This window comes from Desmodus rotundus, chromosome 7 (genome assembly GCF_022682495.2).
Source record: "Desmodus rotundus isolate HL8 chromosome 7, HLdesRot8A.1, whole genome shotgun sequence".
In the NCBI taxonomy this organism is placed as follows: Eukaryota; Metazoa; Chordata; class Mammalia; order Chiroptera; family Phyllostomidae; genus Desmodus; species Desmodus rotundus.
In genome coordinates, this window is record NC_071393.1 from 34440568 (window position 1) to 34465138 (window position 24571).

At 57.2% G+C, this 24571-nt stretch overlaps 1 protein-coding gene across 5 annotated transcripts in view; it reads right to left on the minus strand.

The window, feature by feature from the left end:
* Positions 1-24571, minus strand: part of LINGO1 (leucine rich repeat and Ig domain containing 1) — a 182924-nt gene that overhangs the window by 91114 nt on the left and 67239 nt on the right. Inside the window, exon 1 of one of the 5 annotated variants that reach the window (XM_053928480.2) lies at positions 24396-24499. The exons of the other annotated variants lie outside the window; for them this stretch is intronic. The gene's annotated coding sequence lies outside the window, so the exon portion shown is untranslated. Of the gene's footprint in view, positions 1-24395; positions 24500-24571 lie in introns of those variants that run through there. 5 annotated transcript variants of the gene reach the window in all.

Below are 24571 nucleotides of genomic sequence, written 5' to 3' on the forward strand. Positions count from 1 at the left end.
CTCCCTCTCCTCAGCCCACTGTAAACTGGATGGTGTCCACCCCTTCACCACGGTTCTCTCGTCCCAGCCCCTCGTGCATCTCCGCACCCCTCACAGCAGCGACCACGGTGGCCTGGCCCTCCCTCTCTGCTTCTGAGATGCTGCACCATGCTGGCTTTCCTCGCTTTCCCTGAACGTGCCCTGCCAGCCTCCTGCACTGGCTTTTCCCCTCCATCCACTCTCCACTCTGGTGAGCACAGGTCCAGGCCTTGGTCGTCTGTCCCCACCGTCTCCACCTCTTCCTGGGCAGCCCACACGGTGTCTATAAGCACCGCCTACAGCTGCTGGCCCCTTTGTCTGCGTCCCCTGCTCACCCCTCTCCCTGAGCTCCAGGCCTGTAAAGCCTGCTTACGACGGACATTTCTGCTTGCGGAGGCAGTCAAGAAAAAACTCCTGTCTGATCCCAGTCCTCAACCTCCACTGTCCTCCCATCTCAAGGCAGGAAATGAGCGGTCCTCCTTCATCCTTCTTGCCCCACCCTTACCCCCAGTTCTGCCTCCAAGGTGGGTCTGCAGTTATCAGCCTCTCTCCGTCCCCATGGCTACCACTTTGGCCCAAGCCCGCATCACTTCTGCCTTGCCCCATTCCCCCTTGTGGCCCCTCCGGCACCATCCAGAGAGATCTTTTAAAAGCCTAAAGCAGATCAGATACCTCTGTCTAACCCATCAGTAGCTGGTCCCTGCCCCTTGGAAAACATCTCCCCCCAGTAGCCCCAGAGTCCCGTGCAAATGTCCTCAGGTGAGGCTTCCTGCCGGTACACGGCACCCTCTTCCCCAGCACAGGGCTCTCCCACAGGTTCCCCCTCACCTGGGAGAGGCCTTGGCCTAGTCCCAGCCATCCCCATTCCTCCCTCCACCGCATCACTAGCAAGTTCAAATCCCCTGGTTGCGTTTATCGTGTCGGTGTCTGCCTCACCCACCAGTCAGCACCTGGTGTGTAGTAGGTGCTCAGTAACACTTGCTGAGCGAGTGCGCACGCCTTCCCTCATCCACTCCCCCGGCAGGGTCCTCTCTGCCACCCGAGGAGGCTGGCTCGCCTATGCACAGGGGAAGGTGCCATGTCTATAAACCCACACGCTCCACTCTCCCCCAAACAGTAACCAATACTCAGATGACTCAACGTGATAAATTCCCCCATGCCTTGCTGGGAGCTGCTTCTACAGTAAAAGTTGCTGTTTTATGGCCCCAAGAAGACATCAGCCATAATGTGCTAAAATTATAACCAAGGGGAGTCATCTGTTTAAATGCTCTGGGAACCAAACTTGGGGCTGAGCACTATTCCAGACTGCCCTGGGCGCCCATGAATGACCTGGCTGGTGGGACCCTGAACTCCAGGACTGGGCGCCGGAGCTTGGCCCAGCCTGCTCTGCAGGGTGACCACGGTCACGTGGGATGTGGCGTGCCATGCCTCATGTCCAACATGCTGCAGGTGCTCAGTGTAGGGCACTTTCCATTCCTTCTACGCGTCAGTGGGGCGCCAGAGGACATGGTGCTGCCCACAGACGGGTATGGCTGGGGGTGTGGGGTTGGTGATTTTGGCCCACCCTGAACATCACTGTTAGAATGAGTAGAACCCTATGAAAATGTCATGAACTGTCCCGAAAGGCAAGCAGCCCCATCACCAGCGGTATCTGGGCAGAGCAGGGCATTGCGGGGAGGGTTGGAGCTGGCTGCTCTTCTCCAGTACTGGGACTCGAGCCACGAGTGGAATAGAGCTTCAGTGTCGAACACACACAAGTTCAAATCCCACCTCTGCCATTGACAGCTGGGGTGACCCTGAGCAAGTCACATATCAGTGTTCAGAGGCAGTTTCCTCATCTCCACAGAGAGGTAACATATACAAGATATCTGTATGCACTAGGTGCCTACTAAACATTAGCCCCTCAGTTTCCCTCTGAATCAAATTGGTAAACACATCCTTCAGGGCCTTCGCACTCTCTGAATATCCTTCCTGTCCTACCCCAATGGGTTCCCAGGTCCACCTTCCTCTCTGTCTATGTGAGGCCTAATGTTGGTGCCACCTCCTCCAGGAAGCCGCCCCTGGCTGCTCTGATGGACACACCAGATTCCTTCCCACTTGCAAGTTGTAGAGCACACCAGGTGCATCTCTGCTGTCTCACGGTCAGTGAGTTGGGGTAGGGGGTCATGCTGTGTAGGACAGAGACTCACAATAACGACCGCAAACATTCACACTACGTTTACATGCACCAGGCACCTTAGGAGCAACTATCCCATTTAGTCTGTACCACGAAGTTAAGAGGGAAGAACTATTCTCAGATGGGGAACTGAGGCCCAGAGAGGTTAAGTGACTTATCCAAGGTCACACAGCAGGAAATGGCAAAGGCAGATGGCACCCAAGCATTGCAGTCCTGGAGTCCGTGCTCTCAACCTTAACCTGCACCACTCTGCCTCTCAACGCAGATGTGGTTCCCCACGATGAGCCCTTCCACAAGTTCCGCAGGGGGTCAGGCGCCATCCTGAGTGAAGAGTAGTGTATCGTGGTAGTGCACACTTGAACGCTATATGACCCTATTAACCAGTGTCACCTCAGTAAATTTAATAATAACAACAACAACAAAAAAAGTCAGTAGTGGTACTTCCTGACCCTGGAGGCCAAGACACGTGCAGAAACACACGCATACACAGACACACAGGCGCTCGTTAACATGTGCAGACTTACACGCACAGAGAAAGATAGAGGCATGGAGGTATCACCACCAGTCCCGCAGCCTAAAAGGCTCTCATGTCTCCTCTCCCCAAGACACCGCGGGCCGGGAGGAAGTGGGGAGACCTCAGGCTCCACCCACCTCTGCTGTCAAGATGCAGAAGTCAAAGCCAGGTCTGCCACGTGGCAACCTAGAGGCTCGGAGAAGACTGAGCGGGTTCCTTAGGTCACAGAGCAGGTCGGGGCAAAACTAGGCCAGCGCCCAGGCCTAGGAAGTGTCCAACGAATGCTTTCTCACGCCATCCCAGGGTTCCCTCCACAACCCACAATTCCAAACGCCTCGTCTATTCCTACTTGCTTTGAGCAGGACAGAAATAAATAGAGATGAAGAGAAAACAAGGAGAAAGGAGGGGAAATGAAGGCACGTAGGACAGGGACCCAGGAGAAGAGAGGAGAGAAGCAACAGGAAAAGTCTGAGCCAAGAGCAGCAGGGCTCTGGCTCAGCTACTAGCTCACCAGGCCCCTCACGGGCCCCCTAGCATGAGAGGAATGCAGCAAGGGAGGGGTTAACTCTGCTGCGGAGCAGGAAATGAGGTTCCAGTTATTAGCTGATTTATTGCTCTGTCCTCAAACTGCGCTCAGGTCCTGGAAGGAAATGTTCCACTCGAAAGCACTAAGTGTCTTCAAAGAGCACAGGCATTAAAAATTGAAATCATAAAACAGCCACGTAAATACAGTGGAGGTGAGAGGGGCAACCCTGTAGGCAAGCTAAAGTGGAGGTGCAGGCCCAGGTCCCGGCTGGTCTCGGCAGGAGCCAACAGTGTCTGCTGTGGGGTGGGTGTGCCCGCCCAGAAGTGGTGCCCAGCATCACTCGGGATGCCTGAAACCTCTGCGTTAGCCCCACCCCAGCTCAGCACTTGGAACTGCGCCGTTTTGGAAACTCATTTCCCCCTCGGCAGACGGTCATAAGCTCAGCCCAAGAGCCTGTCAGATAATGGGAGACAATGGGGACTTAGCCGACTTCCACCTTCACAGCTGTGTTGGTGGAAGAGGAAGGGGCAGGCCTGGGAGCGGGCCAGGGAAGCTCCTTCTGGGCCGGCCAGGCTGCTGCTCCACCTCGAATGTAGTCCCACCAGACAGCTGCCGGTCCAAGGCGCTCGTCAGCATTCCTCAGACCCCACTACACACCTGGGGTTTGGTTCCACCATGCGGGGAAGGGCCCATCCCCGGCGGGGCCTCCTTGGCACACCTGAGCACTGGAGACACAAGGTAGGTTACACAGTCCAGGTTCTCCCCACACAAGGGCTGGGGGCCCAGTGTGCTGGACGTAGGGTCTGAGACCTGCCTGCTGGAAGACATTCACTGGCACCGAGAGAAATGGTGCCAACCCTCCTGAGGCTGGGCACACACCTCGGACTTGTCACCACCTGCCTGGAGGGCCACCGTGTTGCAGGGCCTAGGGGAGGGGCCTTGCCAGGTCCCTCAGCAGCACACACAGACCTCCATGGGGAGACACATGTGTGAACATGCAGGGGCAGAACTACTGCGGTACAGCACCCCAGGACACACATGTCAAACAGCCACATGGTCTGGGGACCCCTCAGCCATAGTCCCTTGGCCTTAGCCACCTTCATAACCCCCTGGGGTCACGGGGCCTGGGCTCTGTCCCTTCCCCAGACCATGGTTTCAGGCTGAATACCTTGAACAAGCCCCTGCCCCTCCAGGTCCACATGTTCGGTGGGCTATAGGGGCCTCCCTGACTGTAACAGCCCCTTCTTCAACCAGATGGCATGTTCAAAACAGAGCCCCCAGCTTATTTCCTCTTTTCTGGGCAGCAAGAGAGGCCAGGACGAGGCTGGGGCTTCAGGGGAGCAGGAGACAGACAAGACCCCAGGCTGGGTTTGGCGGGTGGGGCTCGGGCTGCCAGAACAGCCAAAGCCCTTAGTAAACGAGGAGTGTGGCCAGAGGGGGACAGGGACAATGACCTGAGGAGGGGTGTACAGCAGACTTCTGGGTCTCAGGGAGGAGGGGGTGGTGGGCAGCTCTCCCTGCGAGGGCCTTGCTGCTGCAAAGTCTGCTGTAGCGCAGCCTCCCTGAGAGAGGCAGCCCCCAGCTCTGAGCCCCGCGGGCCGTGACCGTGACCATGCTGAGCAGTCCTTTCTGAGACCAGGGCTGACGGCTGCCAGTCAGGCTGCAGTACAGAAGGGGAAGGAGGAGGCTCAGCAAGTGCAGCTGCCACCTACCTACCCTGGGCTCCCGGCAGGCAGAGGGGCCTGGGCTTCTGACCTTTCAAAATATAGCTGATATTTCCAAAATCTGTGGGCTGAGATTTTACCACACTTTGTGGCTGGAATATACACACCCTTATACACACACGTGTTTCCACACATTCAGGCTTACACACTTATATTCTCGCACACTCACATAAATGCACAATACACTCATATCACACTTCCACTCACAAACACACAAGTCACACACACACTCTCCCATATACGTGCACTCACATATTCGCAGCCACGCGGACACTGTACACAATGAACACACAAACACACCCACGAGGCAGAGTCTGCCTCTGAGCCACTGTTTGGGATCTTCCACCCAGGCAGAGACGAGGAATGACCATGAGGAGGCTGTGTCCATGACAAAGGGCATCAGGGTGGGAGGAGCCCAGATTCAGAGTCCTGGCTTCGAGGCCCCTCTCTCACTCCATCTCTCATCCCTGCATATCAACCACCTCCCCCTTATTAAGGAACCCCCTCCTTGCCTCTCAACCACCCCCTCCTTCCCACTGTCCCCCTCCTGCCCACAAAGGCCAGGGATGCATCCTTCAGCTTGCTCTTCACTCTGGAACCACTCTGGCCAGGCACCTCTCTCCCACATGTAATTTTCTTAATTGGGAGCTCATTAATTATCCACATGCTTTCCAGAGGAAGTAAACAGCAATTAGAGAAAGAAATGGTATTTTTATTCTCCAGAAGAGTCGGCAGCACAGCGCCGCCCCCACCCCCCCCACCCCCCCGCCGGTCCATCCCCCCCCCCTGAAGGCCTGTGCAGCCGCCGGCCAGGTCCACCAGCCCGCCCCTCCCCCTGCGTCTATCCCCACGTGTGTGAGCAAACTGCCTGCCACCAGGCCACCTGACAGCAGGTCGCCTCTCGAAAGCTGCGTGAAGATCCACGAATTGCTGAGAAAGGGCCTCCTTCCCGCGCAACAGAAGGTTAGACTGTTTAAAGAGAGCAGTGAAACTGTTTTTGTTCATCGGAACTGCTACAAAGAAAGCATTTCAATTAACATAATTACCCCGATTGAGAAAAGCAGTCCTTACCCCACAGATCCTTTTCAGACCAAAGATGCAAGCTGTCACCATCAGTCATAATTAAGAAAAGCAAGCCTTTCTTCCGCTCACTCCTTCCCCTCTCAGGGCACCGGCTCCTGCCTGAGTTCAGTCTCAGAGCAGAGCGTGACGAGGCAGATGTCACACCCCGGCTGCCTCTTGAGTTGCCTTTCAGAGAAGGAGCACCCTGAGCCAGCAGGCTCTCCCGTGCCTGGCTTCCCTGACTCCTGGGATGGAAGGGCATCTTCCCATCTCAGAAAAGCACCCACCTAACCCCGTCAGCCCTCCGTCTCCCCCAGAACAAGAAGTTCCAGAGTGCTGCTCCTCCTGGACATCTGCAGGGACTCTCTGGGTCACCGGGCCCAGGGGGAATAATGGGGGCAGACAGCCAGCCAGTCGGCACCCGGACCAGCACCCTTGTCCAGACCCCCAGCCCCTCCTGGCTGCACAGTCACATTCACCTCTAACCACCCCTCCCCCCACCATTCCACTCCTAACTCAACTTCAGGTCATTTTCCCACTAACAACCAGAAATCTGTCCACACCACAAACCTAAGCACACAGCCCTTTCCACCCCAGCTTAGAGCCCCATGGCCCGCAAGGAGGCCTGGCCTGACCCCTCAGGTGCCCGCTCCACCTCCCGAAGGGCGCTGCACCCCAGCCTAGGGCTTCCCCTCAGTCCCTGAGCTCCACTACAGACCTCTCGTGCATGCTGGTCCCTCTGCCTGCTGCCCCTCTCCCCAGGCACGGCCTCGCACCCTCTCAGCTTGCCTGGTCATCCCGCAGCGCTCCACTGAGGTGTCACCTCCTCACAGAAGCCCTCCTCCACCTCCCCAGTCTGGCTGCCCCCTCCGGGGCCCTCTCAGGGGATGCAGGGCCACCATGGCAGCACGCACTCAGCAGCCGAGCGCTTGGCTGGCTCCCTCACTGAGCTTCAGTCTCCCCTGAGCAAACTGTGAGCTCCACGAAGCTGCCAGAGGCTTCATTTTTGTTGCTTTGTTTGATCACGTGACTGTACTTTTCATTTGGTCACTGCTGTATCCCCAGTGCCCATCAGTGTTTGGCTGGAGGTGAGCACTTAAGAAATGTCTGTGGAAGGACAGAAAGAAGAGAGGGAGGAGGGACACCCAGGCCCATGCTCCCCAGGAGACCATCGCAGCCCGTGTCTGCTGGGGGCCTTCCGAGGAGGAAGTGAGGGGACCTCCAATGAGCACTTAAACACCCCACTCCCCTAGTCCCACCTGGGCATCACGACTCTGCCCACTGTGGCCCAGAGAGAGGCAGCAGGTGCTGAGGGTCCAGTGAACCAGAGGGGACTCTGGGCCTACCCAGGCCCTGACCACACCTGCTCTGAGGTGGGATGGGGAGCGGGGGGAGGAGAGAAATACAGGAGTGTGCCTGTGGGTACAATGTCCCCTTGGGCCTCTGGGGACAGCTCTCAGGGTGTGTGACCTTAGACCTTTTATTCCCCTTTCTGGACCTCAGCTTCTCCATCGGCGAAATGGGCAGCCTGAAGCAGGTAACCGCCTCTGCCCTCCACCTCCACGCCCCACTCCATCCCCCCCAGACATCGAACACCCCCCAAAACTTCAGGCATCCCTCCTCCTCTCCTGCAGAGCTTGAGGTGCTGACCTGCTCACCAAGTACTCACCACCCTCAAGGCCACCCAGGAAGGGAGAAGCCGGGCACTCCCGCCTCCCTCACCAGTGCCCACAGGGTTGCGTGTGCCTCGGGGACGCTGCAGACGTATTTTACCTTGACGAGCCGCAGCTGCCCCCATGACAAGGTGCTTACTTTTCAGTACGTCGTAAACAGCACCCGCAAAGTGCCTTCTCAGCGCTTTTTAAATGGCTGGTTAACGTCCCATAAAGCTCAGCACTGGCCAGAGGACTCAGCCCACGGCGGGGCCCCCTGCAGCCTGCGCTCCAAGCACAGGCCTGGGCTGAGCCTCGGGCTGGGCCCCAGACACTCCCCAATAAAAGTATGCCCAGAGCCCTGCTGGGGCCACAAGACTTGGCAGCCCTTAGGGAGCGGCAGGGGGCAGACGTGGGCCCTGACCTGGCAGAGGGAAGGGGGAGGTGGTACAGGTTCCCTGCTTGGCCACTTGGTAGCTGTGTGGCCTTAGGCCAGTGACTAAACTCTCTGGGCCTCCAGGTCCCTCATCTGTAAGACGACAACGCTAACTCCTGCCTGAGGTCTATTCCGAAGAATGAATCCGGTAATAAATACCGAGTGCCAGGTAACATTTGACTTCTAAGGTGTGGTAATGGCACTATGGCTATGTTTTTCAAAGGGTCCTTAACTTTTAGAGATATACACAGGAACATTTATGGATAAAAGCACACAATGTCAGAATAAGGCATTGGTGTGGGGTGTGGGCGGGGGTGGAGGAGCCAAGTCCGGTCATGAGTTGACGCTCGCTAATGGGAACGCAGGCTTCAACTGACTCGTCTCCCCACGTGGGTGTGGGCTGACGTTTTCACACCGAACCATCACACAGGCGCCCACCGGGTGTTCGCGAAAACCAGGAGTGCATAATCTGGCTTTGGAAGCCGTGGACCCTCCGGTCCCTCGCATGGCCAGGTTCAGAGGCAGGTGGCAGCAAGACCCTCTGAAGCACCAGGAAGGAGCGTTTGGGAAGGGTTGGGGGGAAGGGGGCAGTGCCTTCAATGAGGCCCCGGGAGGCTCCCACAGGCCACAGAAGGGGAGACAGGCAGGTGAGGGGCCCCTATAACCCTGAGACTTGGGAGCCCAGAAGGTCAGGTAGCCTCTGCTCCGAGTCCGCCATCCCAGCTGTGTGACCCGGGGACCATGGTTTTTCCAGGGTCCCACCGTTAAAGTGGGGCTAGCGACAGCCTGTCCCAGTTCACCTGCCTCTGTGGTGGGAGCCGGGCCAGAGGCAGGTGCTCGCTGGCCCTGCCATCTCCTGCAGGCCCGGGTGAGCAGGCTGCCCTCACACCTGGCGCCAGGACGCAGCCCTGCCCTCAGGAAGCTCCAAGGGGAAAAGTCGTTTTCCAAATGACACTACAGCGAGCAAAGCCTCAGGAAACGGGGCTTAGAGGACCCCAGCCTCAGGAAAAGAGGGACTCGCTGCCAGGACAGAGGGGACGATGTAAGTAACGACGGTGACAGGGCTGATTCACTGAGCGTGTTTGGCGCGCCCGGCCCCATGTCATGGGCTGGCTGCACCTGCCCTCTCCTTCTGCCCTGGCCACCACCTGCCAGGTATTTATCCCCCACCCCTGTGTAGTCGAGGAAACCGAGGCTCAGCGGGAAGATATTGCAGCGAGTGCAGAGCCGAGCTCTAAACCCACCTGAGTCCGAGGCCCAGTGGCCAGGGAGGCTGGCTCTGGGTATCCAGAGGGGCCACAGCAGAAAGTCTGGGAGCCTGGGAGCCTCAGTTTCTTCACGTGTGCAATGGTGGCAGAAAGATCCCAGCCCTACTGGAAGGGCACCAGGGGAAGGCGGCACAGAGGGAGGAGGCAACATCCCAAAGGTTCCAAAAGGAGTGGAGGCGGCTGTGAGGTAAGTCGGGGCGCGGGGGCGGGAGGCGAGAGAATGAGCCAGATCGCTCAGGCTGAGGCTCAGGCACTGGGATATTTTCCCTGGGCTGTATTTTTAGATGGACTACTTTCTTTCCCCTCCCCCGCCTCAGTGGGTGTGTGTGTCTGATGCACTATATATAGTGGGCACAACCCCGTCTCCCCCTCCCTGCCCCAGGAGGCTGAGCTGAGAGGGGCAGGGCCCTTCCCCCGGCCCCACTGCCACCAGGTCTGCTCAGCTCCAGCAGTCTCCTTCAGGCACCCCTCCCCGCAGCAGACACACACACAGCCGGACACACGTCACCCATAACTTTCTGCCCGGACCCAAGTCTCAGGTGGGTGTCCCAGAGCAGCCGACGAGCCCTGTCTGGAGAAGTAATTACAGCAGCATAACTCACTCCCCAGAGAGCGACTCATATCTGCCATCTTGTTTAACCCTCAAAATTCCCCTACAAAAAGGAAACAAAGGTTATTTTACAGATGGAGAAACTGGGGCACAGGGAGAGGACAAGGCTTTCTTAGGTCGCACAGAAAGCTCGGGGCAGAGCTCATGAATCCCCTGGCTTCACAGGCAGCCTGCTCCCCCCAGCCCTGGAAAAGTCCAGACATCTGGGATGCCTGTGTTTAACAAGCGGCTCAAAAAATTCCTGACCATGTACCAATGGGCTCAGAAGGGAGAAGTGTGAGCTGGCTCCAGCTCAGCACAGCTGGGGGTGGCAGGTGGCACTAACGGCCCAGTCCTCCTCGCTCCTGTGCCCATCTCCCGGTCACTGAGCTTTCGTGTCTAAGCGCGCAACCGCATTTTCCCGCTCCAAAATTTCAGATGGTCTGGTGGGTTTTAGCCAAGGAATTTCACCAGCTGAGGACTCACCCAAGGTGAGGACCGCCTCTGGCTGGCAAATGTGGACCCTGCACCGTCATCTAAGCCACCAAAAGAGGACCGGGGTGGGATGAGACCAGAGGCTTCGGGCGTCTCCCTGATGGCCTACCCCCCGCCCCCCCATCAATGAGCAGTCTTGACACTGGGCTGTTGGCCCTGCCCAATCCTGCCGAGTAGTCTGACCCTGGCCTACTCCATCACAGAGCTCCTGGCCCCACCCAGAGGCCCTGGAGATGGGCGGGGCAAGACCTTCATCTCTGCAGTGGTTCCCACTGCCCCAGTGCGGATGCAGGCCCTGCCCTGGAAGCAGTCCAGCCGTACCTGGCCTGGGGGCAGCAGTACCCAAAGGAAGGAAACAGGACTTGGGGCCAGGGCAACAGCCATCCCCTGGGGGGAAAGGGCATGGGTCCTGGTCTTAGCGGACCGGGATATATAGACGCCGCGTAAGCAAGAATGAGCTTGCAGTGGCTACAGCCTGTGTTCAGTTTCTGAATATCCACCCGCAAACGAACGAAGCCAGGCCCTTGTTTACAACATACAAAAAAGACTCAAAACTACACAGGTCCTAGAAGAAAATGGGGAAATATTCGTGGCCCTGAACTTGGCAGTGGCTTCTTGGCTATGACACCAAAACCCAAGAAACAAAAGCAACAACAGCAACAACAGACCAGTGGGACCATATCAAACTCAAAGCTTCCGCATAGCAAAGAAAACCAGCAGGAGAGTGAGCAGGCAACTTACGGAATGGGAGAAAGTGTCTGCAAACCACATATCTGAACGGGGATGAATATCCAGAATATATAAAGGATTCTGTCCTGGCTGGTGTGGGTCAGTGGATGGAGACTGTCCTGCAAAGGCCTGAGAACCAAAAGATCGCCAGTTCGATTCCCAGTCAGGACACACGCCTGGGCTGCAGCCAGGTCCCCAGCGGGGCGCATGCGAGAGACAGTCAATTGATGTTTCTCTCACATATTGATGTTTTTCTCCCTCTCTTCCTCCCTTCCCCTCTCTGTAAAAATAAATAAATAAATCTTAACAAACAACAAGAATTCCTACAAGTCAACACCAAAAATCAAATGAGGTCTGTCCAGAAAGTACCCAGCCATGTAGTATGAAAAATAGACATTTACTGAAGAAGATGTAAGACACAAGAAACACTGTACATAGGACAACGACTCCCCAGTCCCATTCTAGGTTATGACCTTGATGAGGAAATCTGGTTCACTGGTAACAGTTTGAACTGCAACTGCAGCACGATGTTCCTTCTGCTCTGGTGGCAGAAGCCACGGAATGAATTTCGCCACAACACGTTTCACGCCAAGATCCTGTGTCTAAACCTCGGACACAGTAGTGTTTGGAGTCCCCACATCAGCGTCTAGTTCTCACCCTGTCGGTCACTGATCTTCGTTGATTGCAGCCCCTAGACGTTCAACAGTCCCAGGGGTTCTGCTGGTTGCAGGTCTTCCGGAACATGGGTCACTTTCAACAGGTTCTCAACCATCTTTGTAGTGTCTGTGCCACACTTTTATGTGCGCTGCACTCGTTACATCGTCCCTGAAAGCATTCCAATCATCCAGATAGTTTCCGTGGAGGAATGTTCATGTAAATATGAAATCTGATGCAGATTTGCCGCTCTACTCGCTCAGTCATTGTGAATGATATGGCCTCACAGTACACATGCTCACTCAACGACATCTACTGCCCCCACTGACTAGTACAGTGAAGTCGTCATTGTTCACTCATTCGCATTGCAGTCCACTCTCCTTGGCTGCCAGGTTACATTGATGTCGTGCAAACCATTCTCATTATATTAACAATGGCTGGACTTTTTCCAGACAGACCTTATAATCCAAGTCAAAAATTAGCCAAAGGACTTGAATAGACATTTCTCCAAAGAAGACATATAAATGGGGAGAAAAGAAGAGAGACACTTCAAAGTAATCTTCCTCACGTGGGACCCCAGGTCAGGTTATGTCTCTTTCCTCACAGTGTAACAGAAAACCCCAGAAATGGGGGAGGGGTTGAGCTACGCACGCTGGCTGGGCAAGGGATTCTGGGGGAAGCATTTAAAAAGGAGGGCAAGGACATGCCACTTCTTTTTTATCTCCCCTCCTTCCCAGCCACTGGGGACTGGAGTTCCTGGACCCCGGACCTTGCAGACGGTAAGAGGCTCGGGCCATGGGCGCTGCGAGACTGTCAGGCGCAGGCCCGTACCCCTCCCCTGCATGGGCCTGTCAGCAACAGGCCCCACTCGGACTTGTCAGCAGCAGATTCCCCCAGGCCCGCTGCCGCTCCGCCCACTCCATCCCGGGCAGGGCCTCAGAACCAACCTGCAGCAGGAGGGGCTTCCCTCCCCCCACAACGGGAGGCCACCATGGCAACTGGAGCTGTGTTACGGGGGTCCTGCCCAGCCAGGCACGCAGACACACGGGGGTGGAGTGGGGCAGTAGCCAGAGGAAGAGGACAGCACACTGAGAGTAGGACGCCTGGACACACAGACGCTGAAAGATGCCTGAAGTCAGACAGCGACTGGAGACCAGCTAAGTCTCCTACATTTACGATACTTTTGGGCAGGAGATGAGGTTCCTGGAGTGACCTTGTACTGAGCTGGCAGAGGCTGGCAGGGTGATTTTATTTGGGTGTCTTAGAAGGAATGGGCTTTGAGGCAGAAACTTGCCATTATTTCAAATTATATAATTGTTAAATAAAAGATTCCTTTCCTTTCCATCAATTCCATCTTTGGAGTTTTGCCTGGTAGGCGGCAAGCGGTAGGACCACCACCACTGGGTGGGTTCGGTAACAATACTGGGCTCCCCCTCAACCACTTACCAGCAGAGATGGCCCGTGGCTGTCTCCTCACCCCCCATCCAGCCAGGCCTAGTGGTGACAGGCCCTGCCCCAGGGCAGGCATTTCAGGCAGACGCCTCTCCCCAGACCTGGCAATGCGATTAATACTCAGTGTGCCGGGAGCCCACTTTTCACAGTCTTACCACGTACCCACCAGCCTGGGGCAGGTGGGCTGCACCCGGGCCTGCCGAAGTCCCAGCCCCCAACACTGGCCCAATCCCTACTGAGGGCTGGGCCCGGAAGAATGGCCGCACCTGGAAGGGGGCCCTCACCACCTCCTCCTGCCCCTCCTCCAGCCTGGAGTCACATGGGACTAATGGGAAGCCCACCTCACCCACTTCCTCCCAGATGTGTGACTTTGGACTGGCCTCCTCCTCTTCGATCCCTGTCTGTTCATCCGTAACATGGGTGTCACACTAGACCCATCCTCTGTGATTGATGGACATCCATCCTCTTTAACCCTCCTTCCCTGCAAGGCTCGACACAGTCCTCACATCCCTGAGAGCCCCGGCGGTGCTGGGAGGGAAGCAGGTCATTCCTTCCTGTGCTGAGCAGCTCGGACCAGTGGGTCGGGGTGGGGAAGGAGAAGGTTCGTGCCTGCAGAGTTGGGTCATGAGAGGGGGCGTGGGGGAGCCCCAGGGGCTGAGCTAGGTTCAGGGTTGAAAGCTGGAAGGCCAGGCACAGGGAGCTGGAGCCAGGGCTCAGGCAGTGGGGAGACGCTGAGATTTCTCGAGGAGAGAAGCAGAGTGGGCAGAGCTGACCTCAGGCCCTGCGCTTCAGGTGCGCAGGCTCAGCTAGGCAGGAAAACTCAGAGCCAGGGGTGGGGCTGGGGAATTTGGGGCAGGGGCACAAAGGTCAGGAGTTGGGGCCCAGTGCCCACCTCACACATGCTGTCCCAGCATCAGCATCACCCTGTGCAGGGACAGGGGTCGGCCTTCCTGACCCAGATCTGACCTCCACTCCCCAAGTCCTGAGCTTCTGTGGGTGCAGAAATGTCTAGACAGAGGCAGCACCCCTTGGCCAGTCAAGGTCTTGAGAAGATTGGGCACTGCACGCCTCCTCCCATCTCCTGAGGCCGGACAGGCCCGGGCTCGAGCCTGGCTCCTCAGGTTCCCCACCATGTGGCCCCGAGCAAGCTGCTCAACCTTGCTGAGCCCAGCTTCCTCTTGCACACCCAAAGGGCACAGTAAAGAAGTGGGTGATGGCCTTAAAACACCTGGTCCGCAGTAGGCACTCAAATTGCCCTCTGGGCCTCAGTCTCCCCACCAGTAAAATGAAAGGGTTGAGAGACGGTATTTGAGGGGCCTTTCGGACCAGACTTGGCCCCCAGGGGGTGGTCCCCGTCTCACTGCACACCAAGCTCTGCCTCCCCGAGCCCAGGTGCCAGGTGGAAAGAATGAGAGGAATATACCACCTGCAGGGCCCCTCCCAGCTCCCACCAAGGACTCCAGGTTCTCTGTCCCCACTCCCAGGCTGCAGTGTGAATCTGGGAATCCACTGTCCCGCCTGGGGAGCGGGGATGGGCAGGAAGGCAGGGGCTGCTCTGATCCAAGCTAACAAGTGCGGAAGCCTTCCTATCCCATTCCCCTAAGGCCCCTCCTTCCGGAAACCACTCCTCAGGGCCCCCATGTGGTCCTGACGTCGGGGTGAAACTCCAAACTGATATTTTCCTCTTCACTCCGGGCACCAGGAAGCTCAGGCCTAAACATTCCGCCTGACGTCAGGCCCTGTGCACCCCCAGTCTCAGTTCTCTGAGCCTTTTCTCCCTATTGCGCCCTATCTCACTGGGTTAAGTCTACCTCAGTGTCACACACACAGAAGCCCTCAAGAATACTTGACGGAGTAAGGTAGATTTAAATAGTTAACGTAAAATGCAGCGAAAATGAAGCCAAAAGCCCCAGATGATAAAAACAAAACACAGCCCAGGGCCTGGGGTCTGGAGAAGGGAGTGGGGCAGGGGGCCGGCTGAGAAAGGATCCAGTCCTGCCCCCTTCACTCCAGCCGCTAGTCTCACTCAGAGCCCAGAGGGGGTCCTGCTCTCGCCCTGGAACACTCCGTAGTCCTGCTAACAACAGCCCTGGCACTGGGACTGGGATTTGCTGAGATGAGTGCCTACTGTGTGCCAGGCATCACTCCAGCTCATCCTCTGCCAGCCCTGTGAATAGGTTCTGCTTTTCTCCCCTGCCCCGCAGCTGCACAGGCAGGCGTCAGGCTTGAGGATCGGGCAGGAGGCATGAACCCCCGTGCCCGGATGGGAGGGTGTGCAGGCAAACAGAGTCACCAAATGCTCCGAGGTAAGAGGGTGGGAGAAACAGGCCAGGCTTTGGCACCAGGGCGGCCCGAGCCCCTTCCAGGCCTCAGCTCAGCTTCCACATCTACACCACGGACAGTAAGAAATTGCCTGGCCCCTGAAGGGGCGTAGGCAGGGTCACACTGCCCACTGAGCGAACCAGAGCTGAGCCCCTCAGCCGTCCCACCACCAGGGTCAGAATTCTGCCCTTCAACTCTCTGTTGTAGTGACCTTGAGCAGGTCACTACACCCCTCTGGCCTGTTTGCTCAGAAGCAGAATGGGGATAACAAAACAATTGTCACTTACCCACGCCTGGCATAGGATGTCTTAGCCACTAGTTATTTGTTTTATCCCAAGGCACCCCCCAGCCCTAGGCACCCCTCTCTCCTGGCAGGCTAGGCAAGGGACTAGGCAGAGCTGTGAGAGGCGTGAGCAGAACAGGCCCCAGCGTGGCACCCCCGGGAGCCAGTACTGAATGAGGTGGTAAAGAGCTGCCCCACCACCCTAGCTGCACAGAGGGCTTCCCGCTGAAGTGTGGAGAGGGCATCAGCCCCGAGTCACACTTGCACACCCTGGACCAGGCATGACTGATGCCCCAAACCACAGCCCTGCCCATTGCTGATGCCCTCTGCCACACTACCCCCAGCAGACCAGAAGACACTTGTGGGTTCAATCCCAGCTCTGCCTCTTGGGTCACCTGACTTCCCTACATTGGCCTCCATTCTTCATGTGGAAACAGGGCTCCTGACATCCTTCTCCAGTGTAAGGAGCAAATGATATGCCTGTGAGAAGACCCTGTGCTAGTTCCGGGCACACACCAGTTCCTCCTCCTTCTGCCCTCTGTCCTCCCCTCCCCCACCCAGCCCCAGCGTTGCCACTGCTGCCTCTCTGTGCCCCATTAAAACAGCCACCCTACTTCCTCACAACTCAGAAATTTCAGTCTTCTGGGCCCACCCGCACCCTCATGGCTGAGGGCACCAGTCACCAGAGCAGAGGCAAGCTCTCTCCAACCTCAACGCACTTGGCAGCCCTGGGTCACTGACCCCTAGGCAGCAGCAGGAGCTCGAGCTGCCTCCCTCACTACGGCGACAGGCTGGAGTGCAGAGATCCAAAGCACCAGCTCAGCCTTCCCTGCTCGCTGCCCACCCCCCCGCCTCCCCCTACAAGGGCACCCAGCTGCCAAGCCAGCAACCTTCGACAGGGCCCTTGCCAGGCCACATTCAAAGGCCTCTAGTGCCTCATCTCGTCTCTCCATCCCCAGGAGGAAGCCGCTGCCGTGCCCATTTCTCAGATGCACAGATTGAAGCACAGATTACAGCACTTTTCAAAGGGAGACAAGCGGAAACGGCACTGGGACGCCAGGCGGTCTGGCTCGGAACTGGAGCTCGTTTTTCTGCTAAACCCACCAGCACCTCAGAAATGCCCAGGTCCAGAGGTCTGGTGGGCAGTGCAGAGAGGGCCTTGGGGTCTTCCTCCTCTGGAGGCCAGCTGAGGCAAACACCCAAGTAGGAGTGTGTAAAGCAAAGACACTGACCTTTAAAGGTGAAATAAGTCCCCAGGAATAAGATGTTGTTTAGGGCCCAGGCCTGACACCCAGCCCAATTTGTGCCGTTTCAAGTATGACGGCAGTCCCAGCTTGGGTCAGCTTCTCAGACCCCAGAGAAAGCCAGGCCAGTGAACCCCAGCAGTGATGATGGGGTGGGGTGGGTGCCTGGCAAACCCACCAACCCAGGTAAGCCTTCCCCCAGCCTCCTGGGCTGTGCTGGGTGGTACCCTCGGATGAAGCAGAAAACTGGCAGAGGCTGACAGGACCCACAGCCACCCAACTGCGTGCATAGCCCTGGTGTGACCTGAAGCTCCTCCTTCTGCCCTCGGTGACGCTGGTGTTACAACCAGGCCTCCTAGATGTGCCCAGTGCCTCCCACCAAGTTCCCCAACCCCCAACACACACAGACTCTGATCCAGCACAGGCTTCTTCTGTTCCAAAGATGGCATCTTCATCCCACGAGTCATAAATAATTAACCATGTCAGACGCTGCATGCAGGTGTGCTGGGTGACACCCTTTCAGTCTGCTACGGCCTCATGGATTTTAATTTGCCCCTTCCCAGCTCTGCCCAGAAACAGCATCCATGCTGCTAAATCCTGCATCTGTGGGCTCTCTGAGTTGTCTGCCTGTGCTCCTGCCTGTTTCCAGTACCTCCTGGAGCACAGTGGGCACCCCACACGTCTTAGCCCCGCAGGGTGTGGGACAGCACCTGGAGGTTTTACTCGCTGAACACAACGGGCCTGGGTCCTGCTCGGTCAACCAGAGGACGGTGGCAGGCTGGGGAGGGCAACCAAGGACAGTTACTGTGGAGTAGCTTCTGCAGGGGACACGCTCTGAGCTGTCAGTGTGCAGGGTGCAAGAGAGGGAAATGAGTCATGTCCAGAAAGATACATGAGTCCCAAAGAGGGAACCCGGCAGCCTGGCCCAGTGGCCCCCTCTGGCAGCCCTGTGGCCCAGCCCAGACAGGCCTCCCACTGACTTGACGTGGCCTCCAGCTCCCACTCCACATGCTGCGGCTTCTTGGACGGCAAACCCCAGCTCCTGGGGGCCTGGCTAGAGGACATGGTGATCAAGGGCATGGTCTCCAACTGTGTCCCTCCCCATGGGTGGCCCCAAACTGGGAAGCAATGTGCAGGATGATGGGGAGTGATGGGTAGGCTGCAGTACCTGGAGAGGGGAACGGGGCTGAATCATGGTGCCTCAGCCACCAGCGTCCACCCCTACCACTAGGAAGGAAACAAACTGCTCCCTTTGGTTGGTGGTGGTCATTAAAATTAATGAGCTAGTCAAACTGTGAAAAAAGGTTTCTTGTGCCCTGGCTGGTGTGGCTCAGTGGAAAGAGCACCAGACTGCGAACCAAAGGCTCACAGGTTCGATTCCCAGTCAGGGCACATGCCTGGGTTGCAGGCCAGGTCCCCAGTAGGGGGCGTGTGAGAGGCAACCACACACTGATGGTTCTCTCCTTCTCTCTCTCCCTTCCCCTCAGTCTAAAAATAAATAAATAAATTCTTTAAAAAAAAAAAAGGTTTCTTGTACGCTTAAGAGATGACCAACCACAGCAAGTTAATAATCGTTAACACTCCTCCTCTAGGCAGTCCACCTGGATTGGGTCTACCGGGCACAGTTTCTCCTGGCTAGAGTGGCAGGGCTAGAGTGGCAGGCAGGCGGCGCTGGCCTGTGCAGGGGCCGTGCACGCTGATGAGGACTGTGTCTCTCTGCCCCTGAGAGTCCTGCAGACACTTCCCAGTACCCAGTCCCACCCCATGCCCGGCCCGGGGCTCCACATGCACATGCAGCAACATAACTGATGTGCGCTTTAACACTCATTGAGCGCCAGCTGTGTGCCCAGGTGTACGCTAGGCTTTCCCCACGTGACCCAACAGCCTGAAGGATGCCCGCTAAGGAGCCCCTTTTACGAGGAGGAGATGCAGGGGAGTGGGTCGCACAGACGGGAGGAAGACAGAACTCCAGCTCGGCTACTCCCTGACCTGCAATGTGAGGGTGCAGGGGGTGGCCCCCCCTTACCTTCTCGCCAGCTGCTGCTATGAAAGGCTTGGGGGGGGCCTTCCACCTCCCCCACATCACATCCCTGTGCTCACTCCTGTGCGTGGAGCAGGCTGACTCAGCAAACACGCTTGAGCCCCCTAACACCAAATTAAGGCCAGAGGCCCTCCCAGAAATCATCCACTCAGCAAAGCTGCCTTGGAACTGAAGTCGGAGGAGACATAGGAAGCTGGGGGGATGCAAAAGCGTCTGCTCCCAGGACCTGCCGGAGCCTCTCCCTGACAGCCCTCATCAAACTGTGTTCTCAGACCCAGAAATCACGTCCCCAAGATGCTTACTCACCACAGTGCACAACTGGGCCCCTGAGGGGGCTGGAGCCCGCCACCCAAAGCACCTGCAGCCTCCACGGTACCCCAGAGGCAGGCGCTCTTCACTAAGTGGCCCACAGCCATGCTCCCTGCTTAATGAGGGATCTCCCGGATTCCCGAGCCTCACTCCTGTCTGGTGCCTGGGGCAGACACCCCCAGGGCCCTGACATCCTGGGGCCCCCAGCACCCTGAGCCTGTCACAGCGAGGAGCTACCCTCCTCCTGTCCTCCAAAAAGCTGTCCCCAAACCTTCTCACCCCCTTGTACACCCTACAACTCAACAGGGCCCCCTGACACACACACACACACACACACACACACTATGGCTGGAACAGAGAAAAACTGGGGCCCAGGAGATGGAAGAGGAGAAGGGGGCAAAGAGAGCACTGAGCAGCGGAAACCTGCACCCCTGGAACCTACCCTGCGCGCAGACCCCCAGCACCCACCCCACGCATTGACCCAGACTGTGGGAAAGTCGTGAGGTGACACACAGGGCCTGCGGACCCCTGGCCCACAGGACCCATCCTGCAGTCCAGCCCACCCAAGCCTGTGTCCACAGGCCTGGACAGGGGTGCAGACTCACCCCACAGTGCCAAGAATAAACTTTCCGTAAAACTGGGCAGAGGCCACAGGGGGGACAGGCAGCCAGGAGGCTCCCGCAGCAGGCCCACAGCTCCACGGGGCCCCTGAAGGGCATGCACACCAGGGGGGCAGCTGCCCCGCCCACCCACACCTGTGGGCTGTCTGCTCCGCCCTGGGGTCCTCCCTCCCAGGACCAGATGTGGTGGCCCTTTCCTTCACCTCTGACAGGGACCTTGACCTGAGCCATGACCCTGGACCGGCCCTCCCCCTCACTGTGCCTTGATTTCCCATTCGTGCCTGCAGATGCATCATCAGTCACCAGAGATTCTGTTGTAGCAGGTCCAGGCTGGGGTCTGAGAACCCAATTTCCAACAGACGCCTAGGTGACGCCCATGCGGACATGCAGACCACACTTTGGAGACTGCTGGCCAAGATGTGTCCAGCCGGCCAAGTGCATAGCCCACACCCTCAAAAAGTTCATAGGATAACTCGAGGAGATCACACATGTGCATATGACTCAAAGCAGCCCTAGCACGAAATGTGGCTTCTGACCACTAAGGAGCTCTGACAGAGAGTGGGTTGCAGGCTGGTGCAAGCACGGAGGGCTTCCTGGAGGAAGCAAAGACCTAAGTTACCATTTTTACTTATTGAACTCATTATTACCCAGGTAAAACATGAACGCTTTCTCCGATTAAGAGCTTCAAATAAGATGTGCTTCCTACAGGGTAAACAGTCACTCCCTACCTCTCCATCCTCACTGCCCCTTTGGTGTGAAACTTTCACTGTGCATGTGCACACATGCAGAGAGGTACACACATGTGCACATATGAACACAAACCAGGTTATACACACAGGAGCATAGCCTCTGAGCTGGAGCATAACTGCATTCCTGACTCAGCAAGAAGTTTTGGAGAATGTTCCCCGTCCTGCACCCAAAGATAACAACGGTCGCTGCTCGTGCTCCCTGAGCACCTACTGTGTGCCAGATACCAGGCTTCATGTAGTATTCCAACTAATTTGCACAGCACGCTCCTAGCACAGCTGCTGCGGCCCCCCTAATTTTGTAGATGAGAAAACTGAAGTGCAGAGTGGTGGTCCGTAGCCGGCCCCAGAACCCCAGCCCCGGAGCGGCCGGGCCGTGGGACCCTGGAACCCCAGCCCGGGAGCGGCTGGGCCGTGGGACCCCAGTGCCTGTGCATACAGTGGCGTGCCGCCCTGAGGGACTCCACGCACGGCATGCCCTCACCCCATTTCCCCAGACACCTGAGGGCTGTGTGTAGGGGTCTCCAATTTTTATTTCAAACATTGCTGAAAAACATCCTGCCTCGTTATGCATATGTGCAAGTATCTGTAAAGGGCGCACGCGTTTTAAATTTTGATGCTGATTAGCGAGTTGTCCTCCAACAGTGTCCGTGCAGACAGGGGCCTGGCAGCCCATTTCCCGACAGGAACACCTACCTAAGAACAATTCCCATTTACAGAGCACCAGCTATGTGCTCCGTAAATGGGAATTGTTACTGACGCTCCGTTTTGCAGATGTGGAACGGAGGCTTAGAAAGGTTAAGCTACTTGCCCAAGCTCACACAGCTACAAAAAAGCACATCGATATGCCCAGACATTGTAGAGGGAGAGAGGGAGGAAGGGAGGGAAATTCCTCCATCCCCCACGCCCTTCACGCACGCTCTCCAGTTGGGCCACCATTCCCACCACTCCACCGTACCGCTTTTATCAAGGTTCCCAGAAACCCCTGTTTTGCCCAACTCTGTGGTCATTCTCTGACATGCCCTTTGTCTCTGGGCTCCTAGCATTCGGCCTCCTCCAAACATCCACGGCCCCAGGGCTCTCCCGGTTCTCTTCTGTCCTGTCTGTCCATGGTCATGTGGCTTTAAATCCCAGCCAAGAGCCCAGACTTCTCTCCAGCCCAGGCTCACCCCTGAGCACCAGCTGCATGGATCCAAGAGGCCTATCTGTCATTTATCTCTACTTGCTCATCCAACAGACCTGTCCAAAACAGAACTCTTCATTTTGAGCCCCCAAATCACGTCTCCCTCGGCCTTGACTCCCGTCTTCCACATCCCACATCTAAGCCATCAGCAACTCTGACCGCTCTCCCCCACCCCACCCCCCCACACCCAGCACCCGCCTGCTCCCCCACAAGGCTTCTCGCTAGTCAGCGCTGACCTGGATACCACAGCAGCAGCCTCACACGCTCCCTGCTCCCTCCTGGCCCCAAACGAAACCACAGCAGCCAGCTGGTGGGACAGTTCGGATCCTGTCACTACCCTGCCGTAAGCAAGGGGGGTCCATGGCAGGGAGAATCAAGTGCAGGCTCTTCGAGCTTGCTCACTGGGCAGAAGACCTTCCACCCCCCACCCCCACATGCTGGCTGGTCCCAGGGTCTCTGTCCTGCTCCTTCTGCCTGCAAAGCTCCTTCCAACTTTTCTAACATTCTGATCAAATGGGAGCTCCTTCATCTACCCTTGACACCCTAGGTCAAAAGCCCCCATGCAGCCTAATCTCGCTAGTTTTTCATAGTATCTGCCCCCACCTGACTTCCTCTTCCTTATGTGTTTGTGTCCTTCCTTCTTGTGTGCCTCCTCATCGTAACAGGAACTCTGCTAGGCAGGGCGGGATGCTGTCCAGCTTGTGGGCTCTGTGTCCACCTCTGTACCGCGTACAGTGCTCAGCACGCGGTAGATGCTCAGCAAATACTTGCTGAATGAGTGAACGCACGCGGGAATGAATGTGAGAGCGAATGAATGAATGATGAATTCACAAACCCACTGGCAGAGCCATCTCTCTCTCTGGCTTCGAGGTGCTCCGGTTCCCTACACGAACGGCGTCCCTTACGAAGAAGTGTGAGAGAGCCAGAGGCACACCCAGCAGGGCAGGACCCTCTGAGCAAAGGCAGGGAGGTGGGCACAAGGCTGAGGAAAGGCCGGCGGGAGCACAGCCTGTACTTTGGAACACAGAAGGGCACGAAGCCTCCTGGGCAGCCAAGCCCAGCATCCCCGCCTCAGCGGGCTCCGGAGCTCTCAGACCTGCCAACCTGCCCCACTCAGAAAAGGGCCTTGGGGGCAGCTGGCAACTGAGCGTACCTGGCAGGGGGCCAGGATGCCTGCCGACAGCTGGTGCTGCTGCCGTGCAGCCTAGTAATCATGTTAGCCACAAAAATTGGTCCGGGGAATTTTTTTCTCCGCCTCCCATTTTCTTTCTCTTACCCTCCCCACCCTGGAGCTGCAAGTCTCAGAAGATTGATCTTTGTCTGAAATGGAGGAGCTAACTCGATATAATGAACTCCACTGTCCCCTCTTGCTGTTGGAGTTTTTAAAACAATTGTAAAGGCTGGGGACAAAAAAGCTTGTCCTCAGGGCTCTGGAGCCGCCACCCCTCCCCAGGAAAACTCTGCCCCTGCTCGCAACTCTCCCTCTGCCTCCTGCTCCCTTCTTTTTCCCTTGCGATGCCTTGATGGAACAAAGGTTAAAAATATCCCCTTTCTCCTGCAGATTTCAAAAATAACTCCACTGAGGTCAGGGCTGGATCCACCAATTGCCCGGCCTCCCATGGCCCCTCTGGCTGTCCCCACCCCCGAGAGGCACCAGCCAGCCTGGGTGACAAGTTGGCTCGGTCCACCTGTTCTCAAAGCCTTTCCGAAGACAGCCAGTGAGGCGGCCCACCCACTGATGAGGCACGGCCAGAGATGGCTTTTGTCCCGGCACACAGCTCTTCAACAGCAGCCTAAGGCCACACACACAGGGAGCTCAGCTCGGACTCCCTGAAGGGCCACGCCTCCCCGTGACCCCGCGCCCCCGTCCGGCAGCCCCTCCACCTGGCGCGCGTGGGTCCTGTGCCCCAGCACACACTCATTCAGTCAACGTTATCGAGCACCTTGTCTTCTCCAGGGACTGGGCTGGGAGCTGAAGACACAGGGAACAACCGAACTCTTCTGGTGCCTACCTCAGTGGCCTTAAAGCCTGGTCAGTATCAGTGATCACTTTGCAGGGGGACGGTCAGGGGGTCCTGAGTGGCGGCTCCCTAAGGAAACATCCTTGGAGCAGAGGTCAGAGAACAAGGAGGGGACCCCCCAGGCGTGGGTGAAAAGCCCCAGGCATTACAGGAAGGCCTGCTCTCAGGTCATGCCACCCAGTCAGGGGCCTCTTCCTGGTGCTTTCCGCCAGCAGAAGGAGGCCAGACCCCATGGTTCCTTACCTGGCATTCAGGGCCGTTCCTAGCCTGTCCCTGTCCCTAAGACTCCCTCACCCCTAGACTCCCCTACAAGGTGCAGCACAAATCTCACCTTATTGGCCCTGGAGTAGAAGGTACTGCTCTCTATGGGCTTCCGTGCCACTGTGCTCCTCTGCACCCCGCCACGAACCCCATCGGCCTGCTGCTACATGTTACAGGCCCCTGCCCCACACAGGCCATGCTGGGCAGTCCCTGTAGATGGAGCCCCGCGCCGAGCCAGCAGTGCGA